Raw genomic sequence first — 18,168 nt, 5'->3', positions numbered from 1 at the left:
GCGGTGACGCCCGCGGGCGCCCTCTGCCGCCACCTGCTGGTGGAGAACTAGTACTGCAGGCGGCCGAGGGGGGCGCATGCGCGGTGAGGCCCGGGGGCGCCCTCTGCCGCCTCCTGCTGGTGGAAAACGAGTACTGCAGGCGGCCGAGGGGGGCGCATGCGCGGTGGGGCCCGGGGGCGCCCTCTGCCGCCTCCTGCTGGTGGAAAACGAGTACTGCAGGCGGCCGTGGGGCCGTGCATGCGCGTTGCTTATTACGTCGTTGTTTTTTTTGCTGTGTAATTTCCTACGCTCCTAGATTTTTCTTCATATGTAAATCACACAGAATCACAGATCTTCTAGGTTGGAAGAGACCTCAAGATCATTGAGTCCAACCTCTGACCTAACACTAACGTTTGAGCTAATTCCCGTGGAAAATATTTCATTTACTTTCTTGGTTGTATTGTCCTTTCTATGTTCAAAGCTGAGGCATAAATACGGTAAATTTTGCTTCTAGAAACACCCCAGTTCTTTTGTCTGCACTCTGCATGCTGTAAACTAGGGATAGGCACAAAAAAAAACAAATAAATAAATAAATAAAAGAACACAGCTGCTGCTGCTCCTGCTCTCTTTCTTGTGGTTTGCCCCCTCCTCTTTCCCAGGTGATTGGGTTTGGGTGCTGGGCGGGGCCAAATGGTATAGGAGCCCCAGGCACGGCATCAGAGAGCTCCTTCTGCCCGGGCTGCTCTTTGGGGTCAGTGCTTTGTTGATGCTTCTGTTAGCTACATGCAGGGTTCTTTTGGTGGGTCAGGGTCTGGTACGATCTTTTAGAGGAAACCGATCTAGTAGTATGTGCATTTATTGCTTGAAGCTCTTTGGAGGTGATTAATTGTTATAGCACATTTATGGATAGGATGTCAATGTTATTTTGTGCGTTTGCTTTGTTGTTCTAGGTCCCTCGTGATTTTTGCAGGGTTACAGGGCAGATGCCACCAGATCTACCCCTTTTGTTGTTTTTGTTTTGTTTGATTTTTTTTTCTTCTTGATTTTTCTTTTTCTTTTTTGGAAGGGGGTTTGGGATTTGAGCATCTCAATTTTGCGGGTTTGGGATTTGAGCGTCTTAATTTATTGGGTTAGGGGTTTTAGGCATAGGACTTCAGGGGTTTAGTGTGGTAAATAGTTTGGGTTAGGTCCGTAGGGGTTTCGAGGATGTTTAGGGATAGGGCTTGAGGCTTTTTTGTGTAAGGGCGGGAAGGGCTAGGGTTACAGTGAGTGCTGTTAAATGTAGTTCTCGAAAACTCGGCCTCTGATTGGCCGTGCTGGCTGTCCAGGGAATTCTGGTAGGTGTAGTTTTCCGGCACCAGGCTTCCGGTAGGCCGTGTTGACTGCCCGGAGCATGCCGGGAGATGTAGTTCTGGGACTCCGAACTTCCGGGAGGCCATGTTGGGTGCCCGGAGCATGCCGGGCAATGTAGTTCTGGGCCTCCGGACCTCCGGGAGGCCATGTTGAGCGCCCAGAGCATGCCTGGAAATGAAGTTCTCGGGAACCAGGGTTGGGCTTAGGGACTAGGGCTGGGGCTAGGGTTAGAGTTTAGGGTGAGGGTTGGGGTTAGGGTTAGGGCTAGTGAATGCTGGTTCTCTGTGTTTGCAGATGACGGTGAGCGTGTTTAAACTAATTCCAGTTGAAGAAGTTTCAGTTACTTGCTTGGTGCCGTTATCAGTTCAACATTAAAAGCTGCAGCAAAAGCAAAAGGGGATTTTTGCTTCTAGAAACACCACAGGTCTCTTGTCTGCTCTCTGAATGTTTTTGAGATAAAACAGATTTTAAAAAACAAAGGAAAGGAAAGGAAAGGAAAACAAAACAAAACACAGCTGCTCCTTTTGCTCTCTTCCTACTTTCATGTGCTTTGCCCCTCCCCTTTCCCAGGTGATTGGGTTTGGGTGCTGGGCGGGGCTAAATGCTATATGAGCCCCAGGCATGCCATCAGAGAGCTCCTTCTGCCTGGGCTGCTCTTTTGGGGACAGTGCTTTGTTTTTCCTTCTGTCCGTTGCAGGGTTGTTTAGGCAGGCTGGAGTCTATGGATTTCTGGATTTTAAGTGCTTGGAATTCACTTAGTAGAGGGATGTTTAGTAGGGGCTGCTGGCTCAGTTTGGGGCGCGGTTGTCACTGCAGTTATTTTCCTACAGCCAATAGAGTAAAATTCCAGTTTGCCTTTTAGAGGTGCTATAAGTGGGTAAAGAGAACAGATGGAAGCGTGTGCCACGTGGGGTAGGCAAGCGGCTGAGGTACAGGAGGGGATGAGAGCATGTGATTTTTTTTCTGGGGATGAAATGGACTCAATTTTGTTGGTGTATAATCTGTTCTGCTCCTAGATTTTTCTTTCAATGTGAAGAAAAGTTTGAGCTAATTCCAGGTAAGAAAGTTCCAGTTACTTGCTGGGTCGTATTGTCCTTTTAATATTCAAAGCTACAGCAAAAGCGTGGGGATTGTTGCTTCTAGAAACACCCCAGTTTTCTTGTCTGCACTCTGCATGCCGTTGAGCTAAAGCAGACTAAAAAATAAATAAATACAGGAAACACACACACAAAAACCAACAATAACAAAAACAACAACAACAAAAAAAACACACCATTGGGTGATGTGTTGTGAACGCAACGATCATTTAATCCCTTTGTTTTCCCAGGTGGTGTGGATGATACTGGTTGCACTGTTGGAGCTTGGATTTGGAGAGGAACAGGTGAGCATAGTTGTATGTTGCATCAGCAGTAGTCAGTGTTGTGGAGAAGGTGGGCATCATGACCGGCATGCTAGTGAATGCTGGTACTCTGTTTTTGCAGCTGATGATGAGCCTGGCAATTGACTAAGATGACGACCAGTGCCTGTGTATTTCTTGAGGCGGAGGGAATTTACCATGCAGCAACCTGAGAGCTAAGTTGGGGGGCACCTGGTATTTGCATATCTGGGGTGGCTAATGGGAGCTGGGAGCCAGAGCAGCGTGGAGCCAGCTGGCTGAAAATACTTGGTGCCGCTGCGAGGGTGGTTCAGGCTGGGTCACGTTCAGGCTGCTTGTGGCTGGGTCACCAGGCTAATAGAAGCAGCGGGATTATTTTGTAGCGTGAGTGCGTGCGCCAGGCAGGACAGTTTCCTTCTGTTCGTCTGTCCTGTAGTGTTGCTTCTGCAATGTCTGTTCTGTGCTTCTCGGGTCTTGATATCCTTCTAGCTTTTTACACTGGACAGACCAGACAGGCGACTTGGTAGCGGTGCTGAAGGGCCTCAGTGCTTGTTTTGTCATCGTGGCTCTGATCCGAGCACTTCTTGTCTTGCAGTCGCTGCTTGAAGTGCAGTTCTGTTTCAGGTCTCGTGCATCATATTCGGTTTGAGATCGCATCTGTTTCCATCCTCGCTCTTGTGGAAGTCATCTGGGCCGCATCAGGAGCTCTTGCTTGGGAATTGATTTCCTAAGCGTCGTCTTATGTGATTAAGGAGGTATTGGGGAGGCAAGGACAGTCCCCAGACAAGGACTGTATATCTCGAAACAAGACACCGGAACTCACGATAAGGAAGCGGCAGACGGACAGAGAAACAAATGTAAGGACTATAAATCTCAAAACTGGACGTTGGAATTCATTATAAAGACACAACAAAGGGAAGAATTAGCAACAGCCAGCTCTTGCGATTAAGAAACATGCCAACTCAGCGGATTCCTGACCAAAGGTGAAAAGTACAATGTGAGGAAGACTCGGGGTCTTCCTCCCAAAGACCCCTGCCCACGTCCCAAAGGCCCCTGCCCACAGTTCTTGGGAGGCTCTACTCAGGCGCAAGGTGCCAAAAGGCTAATTAGCATGAGAAGCGAGGGAAGGCGGGGGTAGGCAATGAATATGTATAGACGCCGGTAGAATATTGATAGATTGATTGTATAAATTCAAGACTGCTTTCTGCTTTGGGTATGCACGATAGGTGGAGAGATCCCCCCGTGCATCCAGCGCTGCAATAAAGAATATACCGCTTAAAGGAATTTCGGCTTCGATCTTTGAATCATATGGGTTTTTCAGTCCCCATCCTTCTGGTCTCTTGTCTTGAAGGAAGGCTTTTTAGGCCTCCATCACCCCAGTTCTGGCAGTGTCTTCCAGTCGCGTGTCGTGACATTTGAGTCTCTCCTTGGGTCTGGTGCAGAGCACCTGTTGTGACTTGCTGTTGCCATAGGGCTTCCCTCCGGGGGTCACTTTTTCTTGCGCCTTGTGTTGTGTGTTTTGTTTGTAGTGTTTGTGGCGTGGCTGTGTGTGTATGTGTTTGGTCTGGAGCTGTCCTGCCTGGCAGTTAGTGATGACAGCTAACGTGGCAGTGCATGGGTGTGCTAATACATTGTCCGGACTGTGTTGGCGAAGACATCTGGTCTGCCTCTGGGCACGTACTGAAGGGCAGCAGGCACAGTCATCTCTGTGGTGTTTGTCAGATGTGCGTGTGGGGGGGAAGAGTTGAGCTGCTTGTGAGCAGCTGCTCGCATAGTGCTTGAACGGTGTGCTTGAGGAGGAGGTCTGTGGAATCTTGAAAGCTTACAGATAAGGGGTTTTTGAAACTTTTATTTTTATTTCTCTCCTGTCCCCAGTAGAGCGTAAACCTTTGGAGGAACCTGTCACAGGAAAGAGCTCCTTCCGGAACTGTTCAGCGCTCCGTAGGCAGCTCGGTGACTGGCTTGGTCTACTTCTGAGGTGTGCTGAGGTATGGGGGCTGCTGTTTTGAAATGATAATATTGTAAGCGGGGTCCCTTTGTGTTGTTGAGGGATGGGTGCTAATGCTGGCAGCTGAATGATTATCTTGTGACCGTTTTCATTTGTTAAAGCTGAAACACAGTGTACAACGCGGGACTTGACCGGAGCTGCTTTTGGCAAGGTGAGCGATGAACAGATGTAGCAGGTACTTTAGGGGTGCAGTTGTCACTGCAGTTACTTAACTGCACAAAGTACAGTAAAAATCCTGTTGATATTTCAGGGGTGTTGTAGCTGGCCTAAGAGAGCAGATGGAAGCATCTGCCTCGAGGGCAGGTGAGGGAGCAGAGGTTAGGGAGCAGATGAGAGTAACTGTCCCAGCTGTGCTGTGGCTTTGGATGCTGCTTCAGCCTATGCTTTTCTTTTTGTTTCACAGGTGTGTCGCACAGGCTCAGAGGGGCCAAGCTGCACTCTGAAGAGCAGCACGGGAAGGGCGGGCTGTTTGTGAGCTGGATTGGAGCAGAACTGCCAAGTAGCACGAGGTGACTGCGAAGGGTCTTGCTTTGCAGGTGCCATGGCAGGCTCTCCACAGAAGCGGTTGAGGATTTGAGAGGAGGTTGCAGATCATCGAGGAGCGACACGTGCAGGGACGGCTTGAAAACGGTATGGCTGCTTTCTCTTCTGTTTATCAGGTGTCCCAGGCGACGTGGGCTGTGATGTTAGCCTTTAGGATCGGAACAAAGCAGGTGCTGATGGCGGTCTTCTTCGGTAGGCAAAGAGGTGCCCGAAGCCCCCTCCTGTGCAGCCTGAGCACGCCTCGCTGAGGATGAAGCTTGCTTTCCAGCAGTTCTGGAAACTGTGTTGAGGCTGAAATGCTGCGTCTGTGTTCGGGTTGGGGTTGCACCTTGGTGAGTGTAGGGATGGGTTTTAAGTGGGTGCAGCGGAGGGCCCGGCCCCAGTGTCCTGTAGTGTGTTTTGACCCATCAGCATAGCCTTTTGGTTCTCAGATAGCCTGCTGAAGGAAGTGATTTTTGCTGCGAGTGGAACGGAATTGATTTTGTTGGCGTATAATCTGTTCTGCTCCTAGATTTTTCTTTCTGCGTAAATAAAAGTTTGAGCTAATTCGAGCTGAAAAAGCTTCAGTTACTTGCTTGGTTGTGTTGTCCTTTCAATATTCAAAGCTGCAGCGAAAGCATGGGGATTGTTGCTTCTAGAAACACCCCAGTTCTCCTGTCTGCCCTCTGCATGCTGTTGAGCTAAGCCTTATAAATAAGTAAATAAACCACAGCTGCTGCTCCTCCTCTTTCTACTTTCATGTGCTTTGCCCCTCCCCTTTCCCAGGTGATTGGGTTTGGGTGCTGGGTGGGACCAAAAGGTATATGAGCCCCAAGTATGCCGTCAGAGAGCTCCTTCTGCCTGGGCTGCTCTTTGGGGGTAAGTGCTTTGTTTTTCCTTCAGTCAGTTGCCGGGTTCTCTAGGCAGGCTGGAGTCTATGGATTTCTGGAATTCTAAGGGCTTGGAATTCACTTCATAGAGGGATATGTAGCAGAGGTTGCTGGCTCACTTTTTTTTTGGGATGGTGGGATACGCTCCTGTGTTTGATCTGTATTTTAATCTCTAGATGAATCAACCCACTTGTGTAACTCTCCAGAGGACTAAAACCAGCTTGATGACATGCTACAAGAGGCTTGACCGTGTTGGTGCAGTATTACCAAGAGACTGAGCGGGGTCACCTTTTTCATCTGCAAAGGGTATGTCTGCCATTACCCCTGCCGGGGCTGCTATGCATTCATGGCCTTGTGGCATTTGTGGACTTCAGTTTGTTTGTTTGTTTGTTTGTTTGTTATTTGTCTGGCTCTGGTCTCTGTGTTTGAGTCCTCTGCATGTGCCGCACTGTTTGCGTATCCATTGTGGATGTGACCTTCTCTCTTTGTTTCTTGTAGCTCAGGGCGTAGGCACGGAAGCTTGAACGAAGCATGAGGGTGAGTGGACAGCAGTGGGGGCCCCGAGTTGCTCGGTGGACTGTGTGAGTCTGCTTCAGCTGTCGGGCCGGCTTTGCAAGTGCCTTGCGACAGCAGAGTACGTCTCCTGCCACGTTTCTGACACGTGCCAGACGTCAGCGGTTCCAGGGTTCCAGTTCCTGAAATGCTGGAGATGCTCGGAGCACGAGAGGAGCTGGGGCGGCTTCGGGGGGCTGGGGGAGAGGGGACAGGGGAGAGGGGGGCGGCTGCGGCGGCGGGGGGGGGCAGAGAGGGCAGCAGGAGGAGGTGCCGTTGCGTGCGCGTGGCCGACGCCCCTCTGGATTGGCTGGAGTGCTCCGTCCCGAGGCATGCTGGGAGCTGTAGTTCTGCGCTGCCGGGCGGCCACGTGGGCTCCGGGCTGCGCGGCCGGGCCGGGGCCGGGCCGGGGCCGGGCCGTGCGCGCCGGGAGGCGCAGGTTGCCGCTGGCGGCGAGCGCGGTTGCCGGCGGTGAGGCGAGCGAGAGCCTCCGGGGGTGCCTCCTCGGAGCGTCGGGCCGGGAGGGGCGGGGGGTGTTGAGGCCGGGCGCGGGTCCTCGCTGCGCTTGATCGTTGGGCTGCGCCGCGCCGCGCCTCGGAGGCTTTCCTCTCCCTGCGTCCTGACAGCCGGCTCTCTCCTTGTGCTGCGGTTCACCGGGGCAGAAGCAGCTCCCCGCCGCTAGGACCCCTGCGGGGTTTGTTGCCGAGCGAAGGTGGCGCACCGGGTAAAGCGAGGAAAGCCGCAGCTGGCGTGCTGCGGTCGCAGGGTTCTCAGGAGAGAGAGCAGCCCGTCCGTCCCGACTGCCCAGGTAAGTCGCAGCGACCTCGGGGTGGAATCAAGGCGTGCTCGTAAGCTTCCTGCAGCCCCGGCTCAAAGGCTTCATTGAATTTGCGGAAGCGCGAGCTGCTCGGCGCTGGGAAGCGCAAAGGGAAGGAAGGCACGTAGTGCCTGCCGAGTCGTAGTAGCCTCTTAGACCTAGAATGAACTGGCCTGTCAGGCTCTGTCTGTTGCTCAGTCTTTGGTACGAGAGGCTAAACTTTGTCCCGCCTCAGCTTTCGGAGTTGTCCTAGGAATAGACCGGTGCTTGCGGGGCTTTCCAGGACGCTGGTTGCGGTCAGTGAGGACAGACGTGAGAGGCAATTTCTGTCTGTCTGTCTGTCTGTCTCTTGGTTATGTCCCAAGAGTTTTGCTTGAACTGTGTGCAATAAAGGAGGCCTTGGGCCTGTACTGAGCAGCGAGAGAGAGCAAAACTCTGCGTAAGCACTGGCCGTGGCAACGTTGCTTGGGAGTTGAGCGGCTGGGGGTCTTTCCAGAGGTGGGGGGTCTTCCCAGCGGAACTCGGTACGCAGGCAGAAACGTGACCTTCGAGGTCTTTGTTTGTCTTGCGCTGCAGCTGTGGTATTTGCCCCATAACTGTATGGAGTTGCTGAATTCTAGAGGGGATGATGATAGAGACGTCCCTGGTTCAGCCTTTTTTTGCCGCAGTCCTTGCAGAAGTTGTGGAAAAATGAGTAGTATCCTTCTCTTTAAGTTCACCTTTTAAAGAGTTCTTCCTGCAGACTCCTGTCTCCGTGGTTTAGGTACGTGATTTGTGTGAAACAGAGCCAGGCTTTCCTGTTAACGAGTGCCCTGATTGAAATTCCCTGTTGTTGGAGAACAAGAACCATCAGTGGTGCTTGGCAGTTTAAAACCTCTTGGCTTACGCAAAGGCTAACTTGCCAAAGCGAATGGGAAGTAGCCTAAAGTTCAGTAAATGCGCTGAATAGAAAAGGCCGTCTTCTTGACGGGAAAAGAGCTTTGCAGAACGTGAGCTTTGTTTCCCGTAGGGCTCCCTGCTTGCCCACCTGTTCAGCGATTACTGCAGGCTTTGACTGGTCCCCTCAGGCCCAATATCGCACACGTGCTGTGCTGCAGACGGTGCCTTAGCTTCCTTGCCGTCTCGTGCTGCGTTACTTGTACCTGCGGAAAACTTACTTCAGTGTCACAGAAACCCCGTGGGAAGCGTTCCCGACTCACGCCGGTAGGACCATCCCGTCGCGGCTGGTAAAATCCAGGAGCAGGACGATGCTTGGAAGAACGTCACCTATGGAGGAGAAGACAACAGTCTCCTTCCTGTTAGGCAACAGGTTTCCAAGACTGGTTTCCCCACCCCCCTGTGCGTTTTGAAGGAGGCAGTCCCTAAGCTGATGCAATCCAACTATCCAACTGCATCTAAGATGCTGGTTGTTACTTCCATAAGCTATAAAGGAACTTAATGTGTTCTGTGTTTTTAGGTCGAGGCTCGTGTGCGTGAGTTTGGCTTGTCGCGATGGCCGGTGTAGATGATCGCTCACGTGCCCCAAAGCTCCTTGTGCTGATGCTGGATCTGCCCCACGGTAAAGGACCGCATGCTGTGTGTTCAGCTTTTCTTCCTTACCGTGTCGTCCGTATGTATGTATGTATTTACTTCTCTGAAGGAAAGGGTGGATTTTTCGTGGGTCCCTCTGTGCGCGTCTCGAACCAGGCTGCAGTAAATACGCGTAAGCGAGTAGGCTGCTGCAGCGCGTCCTGGACAGTATCAGGGTGCTACTCTGCTAGCAGTGGAGAGCTGGGTGAAGGTGCCCAGGGTAAGGGCTTGTTCTGCCTCAAGTTGAACAGAAAGTTTCAGGAGTTGAGCATCCCAGGGGATGTTTGTAGGACTGCTGTTAGACGATAAAGGTTCGGATGGCTGTCGACGAAGGGGATTTTGTTGGTTCTTTTTCGATAGCTGTTCCTGCCAAAGATCGCGTCGGTCACAAAAGGTAGTAGTAACCTTGCGGTTTCTATGTTCTGTAGCGTTTGTACTAAAATACACTGGCAGATGAATAAATGAGCAGGTACAAATACACGTGACTCTGTAGCTGAGACTAAATAACGTGCAGTTTCTTCTGTGTTTTATCTTTCAAAGCACATTGTTGCTGAGCGCCTGAGCTTTTTGCTCGCATTACCGAGGAAAGGAATGGCAGTGCTTCTTCCCCCCTCATCTCTCTTTTTTTTTTTTTTTTTTTTTTCCCCCCCCCTCTCTTCTTCCTCGATGACAGGGTACTCAATGTTTTCCTCGGATGTCCACGTGAAAAACGAAATAAATAAATAAATGCTGATGGTGAAGACACTGACAGAATTGGGTGACATTTTCAAGGTAGAGGAGGGGCGAAGAATGTGGAAATTCCTGGTACATTAGTGGTGCTCTGTTAACAAAACTGACGTATACGCCACTTGCTGTTCCTAGTTTTTTGGTTTGGTTTTCCTTTCAGTAGTCTCCCCGAAGGCTTTTGCGGACACACGGTGTATCTTTTCTGTTCTTCCAGTATTCGTTTGTCAGGAAAGACGACCATGCAATCCGAGGGCTGTGGACAACCATCTACCAGGTGGTTGTTGCAGCCTCCATCGGTCATGTTATTTGTGCTTTTAGCTCGCCCTCTCCTATATCTTGAGTTGAATTTCTTTTTTTTTTTTTTTTTTTTGGCAACGCTATGTTTGCAGTGATAGCATTGCTGCCGAGGTATTTTTGACTAAAAATGATCTTAACTGTAGTAGTGAATTCACAGAGTGTGGCTTTGTGTAACGACTCCCGCGATCACAACTTTTTTTTTTTTTTTTTTTCCTTTGTCACAGATAGGAGGAAAGCTCTTTCCGGAGAGATGGAAAGAAAGTTGTTTCAGAATACGTTCAGAATGTCTGAAGTTGTTTTGGAATTTTTTTTTGTTTTGTTTTTTTTTTTTAGTAGTTAACGGTAGTACAGCCCACAGAGCAATTTCTTTGTGCGTGAGAACTCGCGGGTTAACTGAAAGTTACTTGTTTTATTATAAAACTAGGATTTGAAGCCACGGGCATTCAGAAATGCATATGATATGTCTTGTCACAATCTTCTAGATCAGCTAACCGGAATGAGAACCAATCTTCTGAAAACACACAGGGATATCGTGGGGCAGGATGAAGGTAAATGGACACAATTATTTATTAATATTCTGGTACAGCTATTTAATTCACCTAAGTAGTGTTTCTGTCCTCGGTGTGGGAGAGGAAGTAGACTTTGCATCGTTTCTTGGGTCAGTCGTCCTTCCCTAGATTCCGAAGGAAAAGAATGAAATTTCTGCCTTCTGTCACAAAACATGTTGTGCGTGCTTGGAATTTGAAAATTCAGTTTCATGGGTGAGCTTTCCTGTGCAACAGGATGCAGTAGATGTTCTTATAGTGATGGTGAAAGGAAAGAGGGGCTTTATTTGCCTTTTGCTTTTCCTTTGTTTTGTAGAGGGAGGAAATAGTGATTTCTAGATCTTAAATGCTAACACTGGAAATGGAAGCATGCGAGGCTTGTATTTCCTTAGTCTTAAGGTAGACTAAATTTAGATACCTTGTTCTGCTGCAGACTGCCTTCACGGCGTTCCTGTTGCTCAAAGGGGAAATCATCAGGAGTAGTTGAAAATGATGCCTTCACCCCTTCGGGAGATTGATCCAGATCAACCAAAAAGGCTTCTTCATACACTTGGCAGTCTGTTCAAACAGGATGAGAAGGTAGGAGAAGTCTTGCTATCTGCTGTATCATTATTTGAAAAGTAACTGAATTGTAACACGGAGGCAAATACTCTGGTAGTGAATTGACGAAGCAATTGTTTTTTACTTATATTAAAAAAAAAAAAAAAAAGTCTTTTCAGGGTACGATGATAGATGAAGCAGATAAATTTGTTGCTGGGCCTCAGAATAAGATCAAGCGTCCTGGAGAGCCCAATACTCCAGCATCACTAAAGAGAGAAGGCGTAGCACGTCGCCGCTATTGCGACGGCCACAGTCACTGTTGTGACAAACCATGTTGGTGGGAAAGGGCCACCCTGTGCTGCTGGATCTCCGTCACCATATCTGAACCTCAAAGGCATGCCAACAAATAAAGGTGTGTTGGAGTTGTTGTAGTACAGGAACTTGTGTGGTCATAAATGGACATAGTGTGCAGGAAAAAAAAAAAAAAGGTCTCCGTGCTTTCCGTGTTAATTCAAAAGGACACGTAAGTTTTAGAGTTAATTGGGACTGAATTTCTTTGGTCGGCTTAGACAAACAGGCTGTTGCTATAGGTAACGAAGTCCTGAATGAGCAATAATTTGGAACTGTTTCTAAAAAGTGCTGAAACCTTTCACCACGATGGTTTGGCGGTAGCAAGGATTTCATTTCAGCTTTTAATTCTCATTTGTGTATTCTATAGTGGGGAAGGGAGAAGTGGGGAAGGAAAGTGTGTAAAAAAAAAAAAAAAAAAAAAAATTTAAATTTCTCACAAATAGTAATTTACCCACCTGTTGCAGCAGAGTCGAAAGAAAAATTTGCTGGAACTGGGGGAAGGAGGGGAAACTTTAGTTTGCTTTAGTCACTGAAATGGGAATACAGCAAATAACTTCACGACAGTCATATGAGACGGTAGCAGCCCAAAAGGAGGTATTCCTGTGGTTGCGTCAAAGGGTGAATAAAACTACTGAAGTGATCTGACAGTGCTGAGTAACTCTCTCCACAGTACTTTCAACAAGAAGGGATGCAGAATAATGTCCTTCTGTGTTTTTTGATCCTGCAGTTATATGCACTACTAAGCTCCTTCTTAATTTTCAGACACTGGTATCAGTACTGTCCAAGATGGTAATGGAGAGAAGAAAGCAGAAAACTGTCAGTTGCTGGAAGAGCAAATTGATGGCTTGTCTGTGCAAATGGCTTCTTCGGTTCCAGCTGTTAAGGGAGAGGATGAAATGTCACCTGGTGACTTAGACTCTCTACATGATGAGTTCAATTGCTTAAATGATGCAAAGATGGCTTGGATCGTAAACCTGGTACCAATGCACTTGTTCGAGGGCCTCTAAATTACAGCGTGGCTGGAGATGACCAAAAACGAGTGATGGAGTCTACTTCTGAATCTGTGCCAAATTGATTTAAAATAACACCTACAATGTTGGAGGGAAGCGATGCTGGTATTAAAATCAGAGTGGTGAAAGAGGTTTGCAAACGTGGAAGAAGTAAGTTCTTTATTAGTGTATTAAAAATAGGCTAGGGGTACAGAAGACTTTTTCTTGAAATGAGGATCTATTTTGAAAATAAAACCTCAGATTTGGAATGATTTTTGATTACTCGTGTACAAGTAGTGGAAGAACAAGAAAGTAAGTACATGTATTCACAGTCCAACTTTATATCCTCACCGTCCTTACTGCAGTACTCTTAAGCAGGCTTAGTCACAGCACCATTCGTGTTTTCATAGTTGCTTCAGAGAAGAAAACACAGAAACCAATGAAAAAATACTGTTGTTTCACATCTAAGGTGTCCGGTTCATTCTTTTGCGCTACTTTTTTTTTTTTTTTTTGTTAAACTTTATACGAGACAATCGTGCTCATGCTCCACATAGATCGGTCATCTTGTAAAGAGTAGTTATCTTAAACCTCTGCTTTCAAAAATGACAGCTCTAGGTTGAAACATGGCTCGGTATCCCTTTGTTTCTATTAACTGCTGATCATGGCAGCGTGTTCGTGGAGATACAAGGCTTCTCTGCTGATTAAACCTAGTCTGCATTTTCCAAGGGCAGGTGTTTCTAGATACTGCTCTTTTAAGAGAAGAAAATTCAGCGTTACATTTGAATATCAGCTAATCGATATCACTTCAAATTATTGGTATGCTGGCTTTTTTTTCTTACGTGCATTACTGTATGCAGAAATGGGAAACTCTAGGCTTTGTTGTTTTTCCTTTGGCTGTTGAGATTTACTGAAAATGCATTTACAAGATCTGTTTCTAATATCTGTTTGGATCTCTTGTTTAAGATCGTGAAAAAAATCTTCTCTCTTCTTGAGGAGGTACGTACAAGGACGGATGGAAACTCAGAAGTATTTCATTGAATTTGCTATAAGGGAAGGAGCAAGGTTTGTATAGATACGAATGATTCGGAGTTAAACGCTAACGTTGTTCATGATAGCAAATCTCAGTCTTTTCCAAAACAAGTGTTTTGTTTTGACATACTTAAATTATTACAGTTTCAGCGGTCAAACTGCCGTTGTATTTTCTGAAGTAAATGGTCGTTACCTAGAGCTGAAGTGTGAAATAGAAAGATACGGGTGGTTATGGAAGAAAGACCCAGAATTTGCGTGGGTTGGGGAAAGATGGCTGTATCAAATTAAATTTGCCATTCTGATGTCAGAAATGAGGGAAGCTCTTCCATGCTGGAAACAGAGAGCCTCCGCTAATACTGTTTGTCGTGGCCAAATAATACTGAGTTATTTAACTGCTGTTTTTGGAAGAAGAAATGAAATTACTTCCCTAGGTTTAAAAATCGTGTCTTAATACAGCACTTAGAGAGAACGCTAGAGGAGCTAGAGTTCAACAGCCTACCCAACAGAGTTAATCAGGTGAACGGTAGATAATAGTGTACCAGCCAGAGGAATACGGACCGGGAATGAGTTTGCTGTGCCGCAGAAGAGTGGAAGAGGACGTAGCTGTTGCCCTCGCCATCCTGGCGGTCAAGTGATCTTACTGTCAGAGTCCGAGAAGAAGCAGCAGAGCTTTAACTTTACGAACCTCTATCGGCAGAAGCTGGGCTGTAACCTTAAGGACGTGCTACGAAAGGTGTGGCTTTTTTCCTGTGGAGGGTGCTCTTTGCTCAACAGGCTGAAAAAAATAACCATTGCTGCCCCTCCTGCAGGTGGTGAGAATTTACTCACTTGAATACTGTCATTAGCCGTTTTACGTGCAATAGGCAGTGGATCGCACTAAAATGGGGCACTGTCAAATGCACACAGTGTCTGCATTGTGGAGAGATCCCATCTGTTGTGTCCCCCCCCCCCCCCAATAAAAAACCAACCAACCAACCAAAACTCCCAGAAACACCTGCACTGGTAATACTGCATGTTGCCAGCACAGAGACGAGGGCCTTGTTCCCGAGAACTGCTAGCCATGCCTTTAAACTTGAGATTCAGCATAGATCGAGAGTAAAGAAACTGCTGTTGTGTTAATGAAAGCTAAAGACAGCCCTGTGACTGTTACCACTTGGTGGTTACTAAACAATCTACCTCAGACTCTCTTCTGTTTTTATCTGCAGACATTATGAAAGCGCACCTGAGGCTTCCCAGGTCCCTGACTTCAGTTCTCTTTCCTCCCGTGAGGAGGACGGGGATTCTTCAGGTGGCCTTGCCTTGGCACACGCTGTGCTTTGGAAGCACTAAAAAGAAATGCTTTTAAAAGTGTGCATTTATTTTAATGTTCATACAAAAGAGATTGGTTTTGAACAGTGTTGTTACCGGATCACTAATTTGATATTTTAACTGTATGCATTTTTTTGAACATAGGTGTGTGTGTGTGTGTGTGTGTGTATATATATATATATAAAAAAAAAAAAAAACGTTTTATTAATTCTCGTTAAGTGCCGATCTGAGGAGTCTGTAATGGGCAGCGCTGAATTCCTCAAATTGTCTGTCACCAACAGACCGCTAATATTTTTTGTGAAACCAGTCTGCATATCCTGAAACCCCACTTCTGGTAATAGCTGCGGAATGTGTTTGTTACTTACCTCCCGGTAGCACGTACCCTGGAGCACCTGCCTCATCAGTCAGCTCAGCCTGTACAGGGTGTACATTTTTGCTCCAAGGCTAAAGTGTTAAAGACACCAAGTTCCAGCTTACCAAATCCTTGGTTACCCGAGTTAATATCCTCCCTTCCGTTCCTCTTACTCTTTTGTTCAAAGGTAATGTTGTGAATCACAGAAAATGCAACGAAGACTGGAGCACCTGCACGTAATTAATATTTTCCTTTTAAACGGTAATATGCCAGTAGTAAGTGGCTCTTCAGATAATTTTATTTTCGGTTGTTCTCATTTAAAAACAGTCTCCTGCTCCTTTAACAGCTTTCTTTTAAAAGACAGGTTGAAGTTGTGCTGGCGTTAAGAAGCTCTTCACAAGGTACTGGGGCTGTCCTGAGGATTCCACTTGACCAGCCAGCAGAAGAGGCAGGGAAACATACTTACATTGATGGCCTGAACTTCTCTTCCTATTACTCTTTTTAGTACTAGCCAGCGTGTGTGAGACATCTTTTCCTTCTCCTGTGAAGCAGTGGGCTGGTCTTTCTGGAAGAGGTTGTTTGACCATTGGAATTACACCAGTGAGATTCAAGAAGGAAATAAAATCCAAAAGCAGCAGCGTATCTTTATTACTACGTTAAGTGAGAAAGTGACACTTGGAACGAACTCGTTATAAACAATTCTGAACTCTTTTCTTAGCGGGAACGTACTTGAAAAAAAAAACAAACGAACCACAGGAGTACCTTGGAATACATAGGGCGATTCATCCCTTCAGGATCATTACACGGCAGCTGTATGTCACCACAATACACCTCTTTTGCTTAATGGTGGACTTCTCAGAGGGAATTTACTTGGGTCAGGTATACTGTGTGTATGTGGTTTTATGCACGTAGAACTGCCTGTACTACACTATCTTTTAAATAGGTGGTGGTAAGAGGAGACAGCTTTCTTCTAGTAGATTCTTCCTTAAGTTTCTTTAGTGATTCCGGGGGCGCTCACTTGACCGTGATGTGCCTGACCTGGTTAGCATCTAAACCTCCTCCTCTGATGTGGTACAGCTGTCTGCTAAATTAGTTACAGAAAGATGGTGACTTTAACTCAGACAGTTCTCTCTTACCTCTCTATTGTTTTATCTGGATAATTTGAATTTGGATTAGATGCCTTACACTGAAACGGACGCGAGTCTGTGAGAAGAAAGCCAGGCGTCCTTGGAGACTGTGCCAATGAAAAGGGGAAGAAAAATGAGTGGAATAAATCTGAGTGCACATAGTCCTGCATCCCGAAGGGAGCACAGAAGGAAGGTTGCTTGCTTAGAAGAGCAGTGGATGCTTCGTGCCCGCCTTAAAGAGAATATTAACAGAGAGAATTCTTTGTAAGACAAGCTGCCCCGCGGGGTGTGGGTAGCAAATACGTTGGAAAAAATACAGCCACAAGCTCCGAATGGCACAGTAGGCGAGCTGTGATCCGCCCGACAAGGCCTCCCGCGGGCGCCCTCTGCCGCCACCTGCTGGTGGAAAACGAGTACTGCAGGCGGCCGAGGGGCGCGCATGCGCGGTGGCACCGGCGGGCGCCCTCTGCCGCCACCTGCTGCTGTTACTCGGGTACTGCAGGCGGCCGAGGGGCGCGCATGCGCGGTGGGGGTCCGGTGGCGCCCCCTGCCGCCACCTGCTGGTGGTGAAGGGGTACTGCAGGCAGCCGGGGGGCGCCCTCTGCCGCCACCTGCTGGTGGGAAGCGAGTACTGCAGGCTGCCGGGCGCCACGAATGCCGCATGACGCCCGTGGGCACCCTCTGCCGCCATCTGCTGGTGGAAAACGAGTACTGCAGGCGGCCGGGGGGCGCGCAACGCGCGGTGACGCCCGCGGGCGCCCTCTGCCGCCACCTGCTGGTGGGAAGCAAGTACTGCAGGCGGCCGGGGGACGCGCATGCGCCGTGGGGTCCGGTGGCGCCCTCTGCCGCCACCTGCTGGTGCAAAACGAATACTGCAGGCGGCCGGGGGACGCGCATGCGCGTTGGCACCCGCGGGCGCCCTCTGCCGCCACCTGCTGGTGGGAAGCGAGTACTGCAGGCGGCCGGGGGGCGCGCATGCGCGGTGACGCCCGCGTGCGCCCTCTACCGCCACCTGCTGGTGGGAAGCGAGTACTGCAGGCGGCCGGGGGGCGCGCATGCGCGGTGACGCCCGCGGGCGCCCTCTGCCGCCACCTGCTGGTTTTAATCGGGTACTGCAGGCGGCCGGGGGGCGCGCATGCGCGGTGACGCCCGCGGACGCCCTCTGCCGCCACCTGCTGGTTTTAATCGGGTACTGCAGGCGGCCGAGGGGCGCGCATGCGCGGTGACGCCCGCGGGCGCCCTCTGCCGCCACCTGCTGGTTTTAATCGGGTACTGCAGGCGGCCGGGGGGCGCGCATGCGCGGTGGGGCCCCGGGGGCGCCCTCTGCCGCCACCTGCTGGTTTTAATCGGGTATTGCAGGCGTCCGGGGGGCGCGCATGCGCGGTGACGCCCGCGGGCGCCCTCTGCCGCCACCTGCTGGTGGAGAACTAGTACTGCAGGCGGCCGAGGGGGGCGCATGCGCGGTGAGGCCCGGGGGCGCCCTCTGCCGCCTCCTGCTGGTGGAAAACGAGTACTGCAGGCGGCCGAGGGGGGCGCATGCGCGGTGGGGCCCGGGGGCGCCCTCTGCCGCCTCCTGCTGGTGGAAAACGAGTACTGCAGGCGGCCGTGGGGCCGTGCATGCGCGTTGCTTATTACGTCGTTGTTTTTTTTGCTGTGTAATTTCCTACGCTCCTAGATTTTTCTTCATATGTAAATCACACAGAATCACAGATCTTCTAGGTTGGAAGAGACCTCAAGATCATTGAGTCCAACCTCTGACCTAACACTAACGTTTGAGCTAATTCCCGTGGAAAATATTTCATTTACTTTCTTGGTTGTATTGTCCTTTCTATGTTCAAA

At 49.0% G+C, this 18,168-nt stretch overlaps 3 long non-coding RNA genes across 5 annotated transcripts; all 3 read left to right on the top strand.

Moving 5' to 3' along the window:
• Positions 1-1,921: 1,921 nt before the first annotated feature.
• LOC311432639 lies at positions 1,922-3,991 on the top strand. Its single transcript, XR_014690198.1, has 3 exons — positions 1,922-2,389; positions 2,660-2,713; positions 2,814-3,991. It is a non-coding gene; the product is annotated as an uncharacterized lncRNA (long non-coding RNA).
• A 1,260-nt stretch (positions 3,992-5,251) lies between these two features.
• LOC311432640 lies at positions 5,252-6,424 on the top strand. The gene is made up of 3 exons (XR_014690199.1): positions 5,252-5,345; positions 5,455-6,116; positions 6,304-6,424. It is a non-coding gene; the product is annotated as an uncharacterized lncRNA (long non-coding RNA).
• A 4,119-nt stretch (positions 6,425-10,543) lies between these two features.
• LOC311432638 lies at positions 10,544-14,771 on the top strand. Of its 3 annotated transcripts, XR_014690195.1 has the most exons (4): positions 10,544-10,636; positions 11,067-11,212; positions 13,477-13,575; positions 13,999-14,771. It is a non-coding gene; the product is annotated as an uncharacterized lncRNA (long non-coding RNA). The 3 variants fall into 3 exon arrangements; XR_014690196.1 differs by lacking the exons at positions 13,477-13,575; positions 13,999-14,771 and adding an exon at positions 12,287-12,781; XR_014690197.1 differs by lacking the exons at positions 13,477-13,575; positions 13,999-14,771 and adding an exon at positions 11,344-11,455.
• The last annotated feature ends 3,397 nt before the right edge of the window (positions 14,772-18,168 follow it).

Source organism: Aythya ferina (genome assembly GCF_964211825.1).
Source record: "Aythya ferina genome assembly, chromosome: 2".
NCBI classification, from domain to species: Eukaryota; Metazoa; Chordata; class Aves; order Anseriformes; family Anatidae; genus Aythya; species Aythya ferina.
Note: the sequence above shows the minus strand (reverse complement) of the source record. Positions and strands in the feature narration are given on the sequence as shown.